The sequence below is a fragment of the Phoenix dactylifera genome, chromosome 13 (assembly GCF_009389715.1).
Source record: "Phoenix dactylifera cultivar Barhee BC4 chromosome 13, palm_55x_up_171113_PBpolish2nd_filt_p, whole genome shotgun sequence".
Classification (NCBI taxonomy): domain Eukaryota; kingdom Viridiplantae; phylum Streptophyta; class Magnoliopsida; order Arecales; family Arecaceae; genus Phoenix; species Phoenix dactylifera.
The window spans coordinates 1290819-1307703 of record NC_052404.1 but is presented as its reverse complement, the minus strand read 5'-3'; the positions used below and the strand labels follow the sequence as shown (position 1 = coordinate 1307703).

At 35.7% G+C, this 16885-nt stretch overlaps 1 long non-coding RNA gene across 1 annotated transcript; it reads right to left on the bottom strand.

Annotated features, from left to right (window-relative positions):
• Nucleotides 1-9: 9 nt before the first annotated feature.
• LOC120112843 lies at nt 10-14534 on the bottom strand. The gene is made up of 3 exons (XR_005514462.1): nt 3612-14534; nt 2453-2487; nt 10-1333 (listed from the first exon to the last, which is right to left on the bottom strand). It is a non-coding gene; the product is annotated as an uncharacterized LOC120112843 (long non-coding RNA).
• Between the last annotated feature and the right edge of the window lie 2351 nt (nt 14535-16885).

Genomic DNA, 16885 nt, shown 5'->3' with positions numbered 1-16885 from the left:
TGGTCAAAATCCAATTAATCATAATCTGAAATATCCACTGAGAGGACTCCCAACATAGCTGATCCACACTTTGGCTACGAGCCCAGTTAGCAAGCATTTCAATTTCAATAAGTATCTCCAAAATTAAAGTCTCCACTCAATAATAAAGATCCCTTGTCAAATCATAAACTTAAACTTGAGATTAAACTAACACATCCAAAAGTGTCCAATAATTATGAAAAAGATCTAATAGCCCAATCCAACATGGAAATTCAAATAACTAGAATTCCCCAATCAATATGCACTTAAGAATTTAATCCACCAATAGAATACAACTATTTGCAATATCCAAGTATGCCAAAACCAATTATAATCCACATACAGATTTAACCTTGAAGAACAATCCTTTATAATACTATATAAAATAAAATCCTTCTTGACTCATTCCAATTCTATGACCAATCTATGTACAAATCACACTCTAATAATCATATCCAAATTTATATTAATTTTACACTTTCGAGTCATTTATACAATATCCGAACATAGTATAACCGCTATGTCATAGTTAACCTTCCTACACTTATCTTAGGTAAAACATCTCTCATCATGATCAAAACATCTTATCCAGTACTTTCGTACTCATCGAATACCAAACCCGGTACTTAAAATGCTTAGTGATCTTTCACTTAAGCACTAAATGTAATTTTTACTACTTTTGTCATATCCCAAGTGATCATAACCTTAAGCTATGATACATTTCTGTTGCAAACCCTAGTGATCTTAAAATTATTCTTTGATTCTAATTTTGTCACAATCCTATGCGATCTTAACCTCAGCTCCGGTAGTTTTCAAATCACAATTCACAATGATCTTAACCTAGGCTTTGATAGTTTTTCTGTCACAATCACGTTTCTAGAATGGCTTGTATTAGCTCTACATTTCTTCTTTTTATTGCGCATTGTCACCTAAAACAATATAACCCAAAATTAATATTTTATTATTTTTTTCTTATTATTTTTTTTTAATATTATTATTGTTATTCCAATTATGTAAAAGCTAACTTAACTACCCATTCCCATGATTAGTCTTAAAGTTTTTAATCATGGTTAAAATTATTGCTCTGATACCACTTAATGTCACGCCCCGAATTCGGATCATGACACGGCCGTGCTATTGCCAAGTTAAAAATACAATAATACGCAGCCTCTTTAAAACTTCAATTACTAAACAACTATGTTCAGGTATTAAAATCCGTACATAGCTTCTAGAAACAATATCATCATTTAATATTTTATTATTCCCATAACCCTGAGGCATGTCACGCTCCTTGTTCCTAGCATCTCCTATTCATCTGTAAGAACATAAATAAATAGGTGTGAGCTATAAAGCTCAGTGAGTAACAATGCATAATCTTATCAGATCAAGCATAATATTTTTCATACTAGTGCATTATTTTAAGAAACTAAAGGTTGTAATAAAGTAAACACTTTATACAACATATAATCGAACTAGACTTAAAACTTGTCTTTATTCCCTGATTTAAAATCCGTACTCATCATTATTCTTGCTTTGAAATCCATACTTATCATTATTCATGCTTTGAAATATGTACTATTATTATTCATGCTTTGAAATCTGTGCTTGTAATAAAGTAAACATTTCATATAATCAAATCTTTGCCATAATCAAACTAGTTATAAAACTATGCATGTTCATTCATGCAACTTCATAAATATGATTATGCATCATAAAACTTTTGCCATTTATGCATCATAAAAACTTTTGCCATATATGCATCATAAAAACTTTTGCCATATATGCATCATAAAAACTTTTGCCATTATTCCATACTTTGAAATTCATACTCTCAGATGGTAGTGTAGCTATGGCCGCTCTTATTCCCACGGCAAGGCCTTTACCACTGCAGGGTCATCTTCTAGTTACTATTACCCACTGGCGGGGGTCGTAAAGCCAAGTTACTTTTACCCACTGGCGGGGGTCATATGCCTAGTTACTGTTACCCACTGGCGGGGGTCATACATAGCGATCTGAGAGTTCTTAAAACATATCATGCTTTTCATAAATCTTTTCTCATAGATCCATTGGAAAGTGAATAATGGCATCATGCTAATAAAACTCATGATCATGCTGAAAACTTTATTTTTCCATGCATCTTTCTACATCATCATAATCATGTGTACATAATATAATAATAATAATCATGATGGATGCTATGTATCCAAAATCTTGTAATCATTTGCTAACACATGCTTGATCCTAATTTTGTGAAAACATAAATAATCATATACAATTTCATAATCGAGTAATCACAAGTATTTGATTAAACATAAGATTATATTAGGTACTTTTTCCACAATTCTTATACATAATTCCAATTGCATAAATAATACTTTTTCATCTTATAAAACGTGATACATGATCCATAATAAGATTAAGACAGGTTACTTACCTTAATTTGCTCACCAAATGCCAATTCTTCAATACCTAACAAGATCATTAAATTACATGTCACTTGAACATTTAATTTTTATTTATTAATAATCTTAAAGTCATTTACAGCCCATCCTTAGGACTCAATTTCATTTTCGGGTCCATAGCCTAATTTAATTTCTGGTTCAGGCCTATGGCCCAATTCAATTTCTAGTTCTGGTCTAAGCTAATTTCTGGTTCAGGTTTGGGTCCATTGCATACTGGTTCAGTTAATTCTGGGTTAAAAATTATTTAGCTCGGACCAGGGCCCAGCCCGGCTTCAGGCTTCTAAATCCAAATCTCTTTGAAGCCTGCCCCGAAATTAGGCCCATTTCGGCCCATCGAACTCTTCATTTTATTTTTCTTTTTCCCTTTCCTTCTTTTCTTCTTTTTCTTTTCTTTTCTTTTTCTTTTCTTTCTTCTTTTTCTTTTCTTTCCTCTTTTTCTTTTCTTTCCTCTCCTCCCTTCCCGAACCTTTTTTTCCTCCTTTCTTCTTTTTTCCGTCCCGATCCCCTCCCCCTCCTCTTCTCCTCCTCACTTGAAGCGAGGAGGCTCGTGGAGCGCTCGGGAGGAGCCGGGTCCAAGGTCGATGGTGCCGGCGACCGGCCAACATCGCCCGCTGCTCGGCCTGTAGCGGCCGATCCCCCCCTTCTTCATCATCCTTCTTCTCTTGAGAAGGGAGAAGGGCGGCTCCCCCTCACGGAAGAGGTCGACCGCGACCGACGGTGCCCGCGGCTGAACCCGTGGCCGCGCCCACGGCGGCCGGCCCCCCTCTGTTCCTTGGTGGAAATGGGGTGTCGAGATCACGCTCTCAAGAGGAAGGGACCTTCGGCCCGCTGCAGCTCCGACCAAGGGCCGACGGAGCTTGCAGTCGGAGCCGGCGGCTCCTCCCTCGTTCCCATTGGGGTGGGGAAAATAACCCACGACCATGGCCATGGATGTGGCTACGGCTGCGGCCAAGCTCACCGCGACCAAAGGAGGGGAGGAAGGGCCTCCGGCCGTCGACGGCTGCAGTTGAACATACCAGGTAAACTCTTCCCCCTTCCTTTCCTCTTCTTCTTCTTCTTTTTCCTATTTTTGTTTCATAGCTAGGCTAGATCTAATCTAACAGGGCATTAATAAAATGATTAAGGGCTTACCTAGCGCCAACGAGGAGATGGGGAGCTTCTTCCGGTAGCTTCCCCCGATGGCTCGGCCTCCTACTCCGACGGCGCTGTTCCCGATCCGATTCCTTCGTAACGGAGAAGGGAGTGAAAGGTAGATGAAAGATAAGCAATGGAGTCCCTTGGTGAGGAGAAATCCATGGCTTTTATAGCCCTCTTCGGGAAGAGAGGAAAGGGAGATCGGGAGTATCAGGGTGGTTATAACCGCCTGCTTCTCCTTCTTCCCGAAGCTTCCTTAGTTTAGATCTCCAAATGGGCCGACCATGTTGGGCTTGGCCCATTAGCCCACTGTATGTGGGCTGGTTTTCACAAAAATAAAGTTAATATTCTTTGGCTTTTATTTCTACACTTGTCATGGATAGTCATGATCAAATTCTATTCCTTCAGCCTGCATTTCTACACTTGTCGTGAGCACTAGTTTGTCATGGCCAAGTCTTGTTAGATCTAACAAAGATCATGTGACTTCCATCTGTCTTGATTCCTTAGCCTTGTCCATGTGGCACCTATTTGTAAACTCCATCTAATTGTTGAGATAAGGTGCAAATAGGGGTTGGCATTGCCATTATCTGCACCTATCCTAGACCAGCTGTAGATTTTAGATGAAAAGTTGTACTCACCGCCGACCCTAAATAGGTCGGATAAAATCTACCCTCTTGGAGTTGGGTCAAGTTGATTTTTACTCCCAACGGGGTGGAGTAAAATGCCACCTCTATCTAGCCTGTTTTTGAAAATAGCCATTGATTTTTATTTATACATTCTATCCTTTGATGTAGGCCATCAATGATGGTGATTCATAGCACGGATAAAAAAGAAGCCTATCTTTGCTTTGTTGGAATATTTCAAAATTCCAAGTCTGCCCTTCTTTGTCTTTTGCCTTTTGTCTAGTGTACTTTCTTTAGTCCCACATTGGAAAGAGATAAAACTCAAAAGGTCTTTATGTAGTATTCAACCTTTTAACTTGGTGAAGCAAAGAAAGTAAGTAGCCCACGCGCGCACGAGCCCAATGGAGGTCCTAGGCAAAATTGGCGAATCCTATCCGAAAACGTTTAACCGGGCGCGTCGCCGTGTCTTTTAAAAACGCCTCTTCCTTTCTTTTTAAACACTATTAGATTCGAGGATTAAGATAAGAGAAATCTTATCTTCCTCTCCCTGTTTTCTGTGCTCCCGAGAGTCTCTCCTTGTTTCCTGTATTTTTCGAGAGTCTCTTTGATACTCTCTCTCTCTCTCTGTTCTGTCTTCCTAAGCGGTTCTGGGCTGTTCGATAGAGTCACTGCATCTGCAAGTGTACGCTTGGAGTGATCCAATTGTTCTATCCTAGAGAATAGGCCTCCATTACCTGCTACACCGAGATTCATTCTCCGAGGGGTGCGATCTATTCTTAAGAACAGTGAAATCACACCTCAACTGATAAGTTCTTTCTTCTTTCCTTCTATTATTTTATAACAATCTTAAGAATAGATCGACATGGATTCTGCTATGATTACTGCTAGATCAATTTCTGATACCTCTAAAATTGAGAGTTTCGATGGTATGCATTTTAAGAGATGGCAAGAACGTGTTTATTCCGCATTGGATATGCTTAATTTTGCTCGATATTTAAATCAATCAAAATCGATAGAAAGATCTAAAGATTTTGACATGAAATTCAAAGGGTGGGAACATGAAAATAAAATCTGTAGGCACACAATTCTGAGTACACTGTCCAATGAATTTTTTGATGTCTACTGTTCATACAAAGAAGCTGCAGAAATTTGGAAGAATCGGAATAAAAAATATGTGTTAGAAGATGCTGGAGTACAAAAATATGCTATAAAAATTTTTCTACACTTTCAAATGTCCGAGGATAGGGATGTGTCATCCCAAATCCATGTTTTTCATAGGCTGGTCACTGATCTTAAAAATGAAGACATAATACTTCAAGAATTTTTTCTTTGCGGCTGTTTGATTGAAAAATTACCTGAATCTAATAGAGTTGGTGAATGTAAAAATAGAATTCTAAAAGAAATGATGAATGCTATGTTAATAAGCTCAGGAGTACCTCTTTATTTGTGGGAGGAAGCTATTCTTTCTGCTTGTCATATTCAAAATAGAATACCTTGTAAGAAATCTGGTAAGACACCCTATGAGTTATGGGAAGGTAATGTACCTAACCTTACATATCTTAAAGTGTGGGGGTGTTTGGCTAAAGTTCTATTACCTGAACCAAAGAAAAAAAAATAGGACCTAAAACTTTTGATTGCTTATTTATTGGTTATGCATTAAATAGTGCTGCTTATAGATTCTTGGTATTAAAATATGAATCTAATATTATGGAACCCAACACTATAGAAGAATCTAAAAATGCTGTTTTCTTTGAACATATCTTTTCTATGAAACTAGGTAAAGAAAAAATTGACTCTCTACCTCATAATAAACAAAAAAAGGAGGCACATGAAAATTATGAAGTTGATTTAATAAGAAGTAAAAGAACTATAAAAGAGAAAAATTTTGGAAATGACTTTTACACTTTTCTTGTTGATAATGAACCTTAAACTTATAAAAAAGCAATAACTTCTGTTGATGCACCTTTTTGGAAGGAAGCTATTAAGAATGAAATAGAGTCTATTATGTCTAATCATACATAGACCTTAGTTGATTTACCTCTAGGTGCTAAAACAATTGGTTGTAAGTGGATTTTCAAAAGAAAGTTAAAACCTGATAATTCAATTGATAAGTTTAAAGCAAGTTAGTAGCAAAAGGATACTCACAAAGAAAAGATATTGATTATTTTGACACCTTTGCACCAGTTTCTAGAATTTCATCTATTAGAGTACTCATTGGATGTAAAATTGCATTCTTAAATGGAGAATTAGATGAAGAAATTTACATGGAACAACCAAAAGGTTGTGTTGTTCCTGGTAATGAGCACAAAGTTTGTAAATTAGTAAAATCCTTATATGGATTAAAACAAGCATCTAAATAATGGCATAAAAAATTTGATAAAGTATTGGTATCTAATGGCTTTTTAATTAATGAGGCTGATAAGTGCGTTTATAGTAAAGTTGTTAATAATGTTGTTGTGATCATATGTTTGTATGTTGATGATATGCTTATAATGGGAACTGATTTGAATATATTTATAGATACTAAAAAAATTTTGGCTTCTAATTTTGATATAAAAGATATGGGTGAAGCTGATGTAATTCTTGGGATTAAGATAACAAGAAGTTCTAATGGACTTATATTATCACAAGAACACTATATTGAGAAAATTTTAAGAAAAGTTGAGCATTATGATAGTAAACCCATATCTACTCTGTATGATGCTAGTATACATTTAAAAAAAATAAAGAAAATGGTATCTTAAAAATAGAATATGCTCGCATCATTGGTAGTTTAATGTTTTTAGTTAACTGCACTCGTCCTGATCTTGCTTATGCAGTAGGAAGATTGAGTAGGTATACTCATAATCCTAGTAAGAATCATTTGAGTGCAGTTCATAGAGTACTAAGGTATTTGAAAGGAACCATTAATTATGGTTTGTTATATCGTGGATTTCCAGCTGTACTAGAAGAGTATAGTGATGCAAATTGGATCTCTGATTTAGATGAGATGAAATCCACGAGTGGATATATCTTTACTATTGGTGGGGGTGCAGTATCTTGGAAATCATCCAAGCAAACATCCATCGCTCGGTCTACGATGGAATTCGAGTTTATTGCCTTAGAAAAGGCAGGTTCTGAAGCTGAATGGCTTAGAAATCTTGTGGGGGATATTCCATTATGGAATAAACCAATACTTTCTGTGTCTATTCTTTGTGATAACCAAGCTGGTATATATCGAGCTAAGAATAAAGTTTATAATGGGAAGAATAGACACATAAGGTTGAGACATAATATTGTAAGGCAGTTGCTTGATGATAGGATTATATCTCTTGATTTTGTAAAGTCAGAGTTGAATTTGGCCGATCTCTGACAAAACTACTAGGTAGAAAACTAATGAGTGAAACATCGAGGGGGATGGGACTAATACCTATATCGAAGTCAATAACGACAGAAACCCAACATGTGTGATTGGAGATCCCATGAAACATGTTCATACGGGTAATAACAAGTCGCTAGTTGACTGTGAGTACACTATCATATTTAATTTTGACCCTCCCTATAGTGTAGATAGTGCAAAGTGCAGTAGATGAGGATGAGGTAGTCCTTTAGGATGGTGTGTCTACCTACAGTACACACTTGATGGATCCACCTATATGGGTGTGGGAGTTTGGCCGCTTTCTATGAGAATTAGGCAGTTCTCTAAAGCACTCATGAATATCCAGGTAAGGTGTATGGCCTATTTGCACCAACCCATTTAGAACAAGCCCAAAACTTGAGAGGTTAATGTGGTCTATGGGTCACTATTTACATAAAGGACTTTTGGTTCATAGAAATTTCATATTTCACCAAAGTTCTGTAAGTCATACTTACTAGTCCTAAAAATGGTTCATAGTCTCAAAGACACCATTTTGATGCATTGAACTCTCGCGCTCGTCAACTTATTATTGAATTTTAAAATATGTGGGGGATTGTTGGAATATTTCAAAATTCCAAGTCTGCCCTTCTTTGTCTTTTGCCTTTTGTCTAGTATACTTTCTTTAGTCCCACATTGGAAAGAGATAAAACTTAAAAGATATTTATGTAGTATTCGACCTTTTAACTTGGTGAAGTAAAGAAAGTAAATAGCCCACGCGCGCACGAGCCCAATGAAGATCCAAGGCAAAATTGGCGAATCCGATCCGAAAATATTTAACCGGGCGCGTCGCGCTCGATCATCACGCGCACGGGGGGACCCCCTGCACGGGTAAGAGAAATCTTATCTTACTCTAAAACCTTCCATCTGAACCTTTTGTCCCATAAATACTCCCAATTCTAAGCTTGTAGGGGCTTCTTCTTAAACATTTTTTTTGGAAAAAATTTCTAGGGAGCCTTTTAGATAGATTTAGAAAATCCCTTCCACTTTTCCAAGAGAAGAAATGTCAAAAAAGAGAAAGCTCAAATCCATGGCAATCTCTCTTATGTGATCGCTTCTTCGTATCTTGGATCCTACCCAACACCATCCAAGAAAGCTAAATCTTAACATCTAAAGAGTTAGAAGGAGCTCTAAGGCAGAAGGGATTTTCCCAAAGGGCCCTCTCCTAAAGGGAAGCTTTAGCAAGGCGATCTACATAAGCCCTTCTCCTTCCCTTTCTTTAATTTCCCTTGCCGATTATCTTCAATTCCATACTAGGTGACATAATTACATGAGATATCCTATAATTCATATTAGAATAGGAATCAATATGGTTTCATTTAATTAGATCGATGTTTCTTTTGCTAAGATCTGAATCGCTTCCTCTCAGAGCTTCTTTTTGTATCTTCTTTTATTTTCTTTATTTTTCTTATATTCATGCTAAGATGAAGGATCAGGTTCAAAACTCCTTGATCTACCTTCTCGTAAGTTAAAGATAGAAAATCCCAACCTTCTACCTTCCAAAAGAATATACATGTATAGTGGATGCTTAGTTTGGCCCATGCTTGCTAAACCTACTTCAGTGAGTGCCACTTGAAGTGTATTCAGTACGACAATTCAGTAAGATCCTAGCCTAGGTGAGTACAAGTAATACAAACAAGGAGTCTAGTGAAACACCTCACATGAGATCGAAGTAGCATGACAAAAAGAAAACTTGAAGCAAGAATTATAAGTAGAATTTTAACTAGAATCAAAAAAAAAAATAGAAATTAAAAAAATAAAGAAAAGAACTAAAACTAAAAGTAGGAAAAAAAAGAATAATCTAAAACTATAGGAATACTAGAAGGCCTAGTACCTTCCCTTCTTGTTGGATCTTCAACCTCATACCTTAGATCTTCACAAGGCCTTGGAAGAAGAATCCCTATCTCTTACTAATTTCTTCTTCCAAGTCGTTGCCTCACACCATAGGCTCCTAAGAAGCCTCTTACGACACAAGAATTTGAGAGGAATTTGATAAAAAGGGAAAGAAAAAACTTCCATTAGCTTTGAATGATTGATGAAAATTGAGTATACTGGGGAGGAATTTATGGAAAAGATTTTCTAAAGCCAATAAACTTTTCTTAATTTTCATAAGATACAATTTACCTAAAAGAAATAAAATATAATATCAAAAATAGTAAAATATAATTCTTTAAGTTCTATTGAACTTCTAACTCATTTTATAAGACTTTCTAGAAGAAAGAAGTAATTAAATTTTGGATAAAATAAAAAATCATCCTCAAATTAATAAGCCATAGAATGGTATTTTCATTAATATCTAGAACTTCATCATTCTTGACACCTCTTTAGTAAAGTGGCCGTAACTTCCTCATCCAAGCTTCATTTTAGGTAATTTCAGATGCATTTAAAAGCTATTTTAATACCAGATATAACAAATTTTTTTGTTTGAAATTTCTATTTTGATACAGGTGAAACTTCTCTTTTGACTAATTCATATGAAAGTGCTCCTTGGACCATGCTTGACATAGCCTTCAAAATCAAATTCTATTATCGGATACTCATAAGCCAAGCATCATCTTGTATTTTTCTACGAAGAAGTGCTTATAGGTCTTGTGGTCGTCTCAATGTGTCTCGTCCCACTAATTAATATCCTTTATGATCTTTAGGGTGGTGATTATGTGCTGGGAACCTAATCCAGCAGTCTAACTTTTCTTCCTATCTATTATGCTTATCTATTAGCTAATTTAAACTTTTAAAAATAAAACTTTTATATGTATTTTTATATGTACTTAAAAAAATTGATAGCGCATAGCATGAATTCAAAAAATTGTTGAAATAGAATAGTACTGCCGATACCATCCTAGTCTAATATAAAATTGCCACTAATATAGGGGCTAAGACACCAAAATCATCTACACAGGACTTAATTGCTGTACAGATGCATACCAATATGTACGACCATACCGACCTTATTATCGGTGCTAAGAGCTTATCATTCTTTTCAATATTTTCAATTTCGATACATACTATCAGGTACCAGAAAGAAAACCAACACTATACCATTCCAAGTTTGGAATTTAGTAGTCTTGGCATATGGTCTAACCCACTCAAGTAATATATAAAAAATATTGGCTGGGCTTACTCTAGTTCTCTTTCTCAAAAAAAAATAAAAAAATAAAAAAACCTTCAAGCAATATATAATACTTTGAATAATAATAATGATGATAATAAGATATGACCCTATAAGGTACGTTAAGGGTTTTCCTTTTTTTTCAAATGAGGACTCAAGTGTATACTTCTACCAATCGGCAAAGAACTGTGTCATGTCATGAGCTATATGGAACAAGATGAAGCAGGTATAGCTGATGACTGTGAGCAAGCACTAAGAGATTTGCATCACTCCAAGCCGACAGCTTTCCAATTGAAAATAGAAAAGAAATTCGATTCCGGGTTTCCATTTCCGACACACATACCACTAAGTGGGCGAGTTGCCACACAAGTTCATGGGGAACAATATATATTATCCCCACTTCCCCTCCACATTAATTGTAAACTCCGAACAAGGTGTTGATTGATGTGCTGTTTGATACCCCTCCCTATGTTAAAAATCCTTAGTGGATCACATTGAATTATGCTGACTAGCCATCCCAATTGTGATGCATGCATAGAATCCTGCCAAAAGCATAGAGAGTTGTATCAACCAATGCCTTCTTTATCATATCATTTAAGAGATTTGTTGTATCTAAGTATTCTCTAAATGATAAGCTTATCATCTCATTCCTTGGCTCCACAGCAAATGTTTCAATGACATATAACTACAGATAAATTCGTCAATAACGAACCTCCAAAATTAATATCCAGTTTTTAAGCTTTTACTTTGGCTTATTTGTGTTGATTTTTTTCCTTTGTGTGTGATACTGTTGTTTACCCTTAGCCTCTGCCTTATAACCTGCACTAGAGTTTTTACTGTATCTTATTTAAGTTGAAAGGCCTGTTATCCCTCTGTCATTCGCAAGAACCACAGAAAACTCTATTTATCATAGTAATTTGAAATTGCTGATAGGGATCAAGAAACCTATATGATCTGAATGCCTTCATTAGTAAATAATTGTCGCTAACCTAAAAGATGCTACATTATATTCGTTAAGTGAAAGTGGCTCCACTAAGAGCATCATACCAAAATTCTCTCAATTGCATCACCCAGAGCAGCATGATTTCATGTAACAAGCGCAGACAAACAATGCGAAAAATTAGAGCTAGACATGGAGCCATGGTCATGGAGCATCCTCACTATTCCTAAATAAACACTCCTGAAAAATTCGAAGAATTGCAGGCATGATGAAGTTGGAGGCATTTGTTACACAGAATATGTTCGATTGCATCATTCAATTTCTTGTGAAACACTTTTCTGGATAAAAAATGTATCCTGTGGAGTTCTCTTGGTTACATGTAAGAACTCCATAGTTATTAGCAGGAATGATATATCTCGTCTTTAAATCTATGCACATCTATTATTAAGGATGCCATAGAAGCATACAAGGTCAACAGAATTTTGGTTTAACTAACGTAAAATTTTTGTAACTAAACTACTAAGGGAGAAAATTCTGAAGTATTTGACGAAGTCGTCCTAGTGTTCTTCTTGTAATTTCAAGGAATTAATTTCATATGCAAGCCATGATATATATATCTAATTTTGTGGCATATATATGATTGTGTTTGCAATTAGGAAAGTGACAGCTTATTCCCTATTGACAGCTGAGTTCAGATGAATAATTGTCTTCTAAGATCATTGCAGCATATATGCCTTATTGGTCATTCATTAAGCTATCAAACACTACTTTTATGGTGCCACTAGAACACTAGCAACCATAAATCCAACTACTGTTCAATATTTAATTCTAAGTTTGTCTCTCTGATTCATCCATAGGCCTTATTGGAAACACTAAAATCTGACATGATGGAATTTCTGGTTACTTTATAAAGATCTTCCATGATCCAAAGCATGCTAAATATCTCAAATTGAAGATTATTAATTTAGCATGCCTTGGAACCATGTTTCTTTTAATATATTCCACAATTGACTTGTCGATTAGCCACATTTCATACTTACTGAAACTGAAGGATCTTTGATTCAGCAACTGAGAGGGGTTGGTGGGGAATGGTATCAAATGCTGCAAACTACACTTTATAAATGGATAAGCTCATTGCTCATTCAGAACCAACACTATATTGTGGTTGATGACCATAGTACATAAGCCACTTGGAGAACAAAGTTTAGGCCTGCAGGGAAGCCACTATGGAAGCCACTGAGGGAAGAGCACTCACATGCTTAACACAACAACAATTCTCTGCATGTCTTGTTATTAAAAAATTGTTACTTAGTTTACTGCAAATCACTCCTTTATGCTCCGTTACTATTGTTAGTGGATAATGATGATTATTTTGATTCTTGATCCACCACTAAACTTGTAATTTATATTCAATGCAGTGGCTCTGAATTGCTTCTCCTTGAATCCAGTGATCTTCTTAATGAAAACTTAGATCATCCATTTATGAGATATAAGATCAAAAGAAAATGAAGAATATAAAGATTGTCTTAGGCACAAGGATACAAGAAATAATTCTAGAGGATACTTCATTCTATTTGCATAATATAATGTCATAGAATGGTGATTCTCTCATATCCACAATGCCAGAAGGTTATTCCTAAGGGAAGCACTTGTTGAATAAATGAAGCTTACTTTGGAAACTAGATCTCAACATCTCATGACACAACTTCTTTTCAGTAGAACAGAAGATTCATTTGGTTGCTATACATGTCGGATTAGCAATAAAAACATTGTAAAAAGGAAATGGGAGGCCCAGCTATGCTCTGAGATCATGGAGATGACCAGGCACTCAATATGCCCATACTGTTGTGGTGCATTGAGGTCATCATAGATGACACAAGCCCAACAAATGGAGGTGGAGGAGAAACACCCATTTGGCTTATGATGCATTACCAATCTTTAGGACTGTATTCTGCTTGGAAAGTAATGCTTCTTCTCAGGTTGCAACTGCTTTAGCTCAGGCTTGGCCGGATGTGACCCTCTGAAACTCAAAATGGGATCTGATGTAGAATAAGGAATTTATGTATTAATATATAGGTTCCGGCTTTGCAATCAAACAAGTAGCCATGGGACAAATCAGAGTCTGAAAGGCTTAGATATAGCAAGAATTAATTATTGCAAGCTAAAGTTTACATGTGAAACAAAATGGAGAAATGTAGTTAATGAAGAACTCGCAGTGGTTTGAATTCAATGGTATTATATTTCTAGGAAAAGTTTACTTTCTTCTAGTTAGTCATGGATACTACAACCAAATAACTCTGATTAGTGGTTGGAATAATTATTTTGGCCACCTCCATAGCAATGTTTCTGGGAAGTTGGAAGATTCTGAAGCTTGATGGTCTTCAAGGATTGCATATATACTGCACAATAATTGAAACAAACTGTAGACTTGGGAAGCTCTTTATGAAAATTTATTACATTGCTTTACGTATCTTAGAGCCAACCATTTCCTATGCATCAAAAGGAAATATATAATCTTGTAAATCTTATCAGAATGTCATGAAATTTAGGGGCTGGATTAATTCTTTAGGCAATCTGTGCAGCGGCATCCTAGGTGAGCGGCAAGATAACAGAATTTAATTGATTTCAAGGACTGCATACAAGGAACACACCACTAAACTAAGATCAAGTTTTGGAAGCTCTTACTTGCATTGCGTATTGTAGAGATAGTGATTTCTTGCCGATCAAAAATAGCATAATATCATGTAACTCTTCCCATATTGTTGTGAAACTTCTATATCTACAGCATAAGGCAGCTGATTCTGAAGTGTAATTAAACACAACATAATTCACCCCCACTCTCTCTCTCTCTCTCTCTCTCTCTCTCTCTCTCTCTCTCTCTCTCTCTCTTGTTTTTTGGAAACAAAAACAAGGATTCTACATCTATAGAGCTGGTGCGATTCAAGTTAGTGACAAAACGGAAACCTAGATTTGCATGGCATTCCATATAATATTTTTTGGAGGGTTACACGCATGCACTATATAACAAGTTTTCAGTGCTCCATTGAGCTGTGTTGCAGCTGGGCACGAAACAGAAACTCAGTTTTTGCTTGGCAGCGAATCTAAACTTCACCATGTTGATGCAGTTCCATGCACCGGTACTTATCATATGTAATCCTGCAGTATGTTATTATCATCAGGAACCATAGTTATTTTCTAGCATATAATACTCAAGAATAAAAACTACTAAGCAAATAAAATCTCATTTTGCATTCCATTTATTCAACATCAGAGATGCTGATTGCCAATGTGCAAGATTCGCCTTATAGTCTTCTTGGCAAGGGCTGAAGCATTGAGTTCATGGAATAGCATTCGATCCATGGCCCTACTTCATAAAACCAGTCTTGAGCAACAGAATTGGTGCAAGCATCATAGGAAAGAACCACTCATGAGCAGTGAAAACTTAGCATTGGCCACCTTCTTTCTCAAAATGCCATAAAGATAGAAGAATTAGATACACTACAAGGCAAACCGGCATGCATGGCAATTATCAGCACTCCTCTGGTGCCTCTCAACATCTCTTTTTTGCTTACCAAAAAAGTTGAACGCGCCGTGCTGTTATGGCTTATTTCGCTGTTCGCTTCGATGTCAACAAGGACCACTTTTCCCATGAACTCAGTCTCATGAGCTTCATTCCATCATTAAATGTGCACAGCATGGCACCAAGGCTACTAATTTACTAACTCTCTCTGCAAGCTTCATGGCCACTAAAGTGTCACATAAGGCACTACAACTGTTCATAGATCCAATTATTACTCCACTAATTGAATCAGAGAGGAAGAAGAGCAACACTTTTGGAATGAGATAAAAAGCAGCAAAAAGGGAATAAAAGTTTGTTGAGACACAAAAGAAGGTGAATGGATTGTTCCTTCCAATGATTCTTTGGATAATTTTTATAGTACATGATACACATGGATTATATTTTTATATTTTAATTGTTATAACAATTCAAAATTAAGCTTGGTTACAAGTCTGAGTTACAACAATAATCCAAAGTTTTAATTTATTGAATATGGTCGTGCCTTGTATATTTGTTAACAAAAATTCGACCTTAAACCTCTCAGAGAATTGCATGTATGATATTAAAAAAGAATTTCTGTGGGTACATAAGTGACCATTTAGCTTTTACTATCAAATTATGTATTTGATAATTAGTATAGATATGGTCGCATACACACTAGGCTCAATAATTTTATTAGTTATAGCTTTAGATCCAAGAATTTTTTCTTGGGCAGGTCAGGGTCCATATGGTGTCCCGAGTGTGGCCCCGTTTGATGGAAAACTTCACTTGCCTACTGTGTCCTTTTGATCCACAAATGCCTTCATGTCAAGAAATTTTTCCTTTTTTTTGGTTAAATCGTTTTCCGTTTTCTTTATTTGTGATTGCAGCTAAAAGGACTTCAATGATTGCAGTCTTTAGCCTTCCAACATCATGCTTTTTTACATCATTTTCAAGTTTTAAGTGGATACTTGAGATCCTTTGCAACAACCGTCTAGAATTCCACATGTTGTCAGATTCCAGGCCATTATCCTTATCGACATTTCATCTTTTTGATATAATTTAAATTTGGCTAACTTTTTGCATCATTTAGCATCTGACTTTCATCTACATTTGTATCCATCAAAGACTGCGGAGTTGGAAGTAGATACATAGTTATCCAATCCATATCTAATATCAAATTCCATATACAATTTTATTTAATCTTATTTAGCTCTCATATATTTCAAAAGGAAATGAGTGACAAAATGATTACTAATTTAATTTGGTTTATTTTCCATACAGTTACATCTTTGATTTCATGACTCCAGATTTATTTATCCAATTTTTATCCACATTAATTTCCTTACTATGAATATTTGATTTATATCTGTCATCTGCTTAAAATGACTAAAGGTATAAACTTTAGCAGCTGATTAATATCTATATACACCAATATTTCATCAATATCCAATATAATTTTAGCCTTACTAGATAATGGTCAACGACTGGTCCTCCCACCAGTGGCCTTTATCAATTCTTCGTATTTGAGGTCCAAAAAAAATAATAACTAAGATTTAAGACAATATTATGATGATAAATGATAACTTATTTTGATCTAAGTGAGAAGAATGGAGTAAAGCAAGTAATTTTAACCCCAAAGCTAATAATACTCCACATAAGCTGTG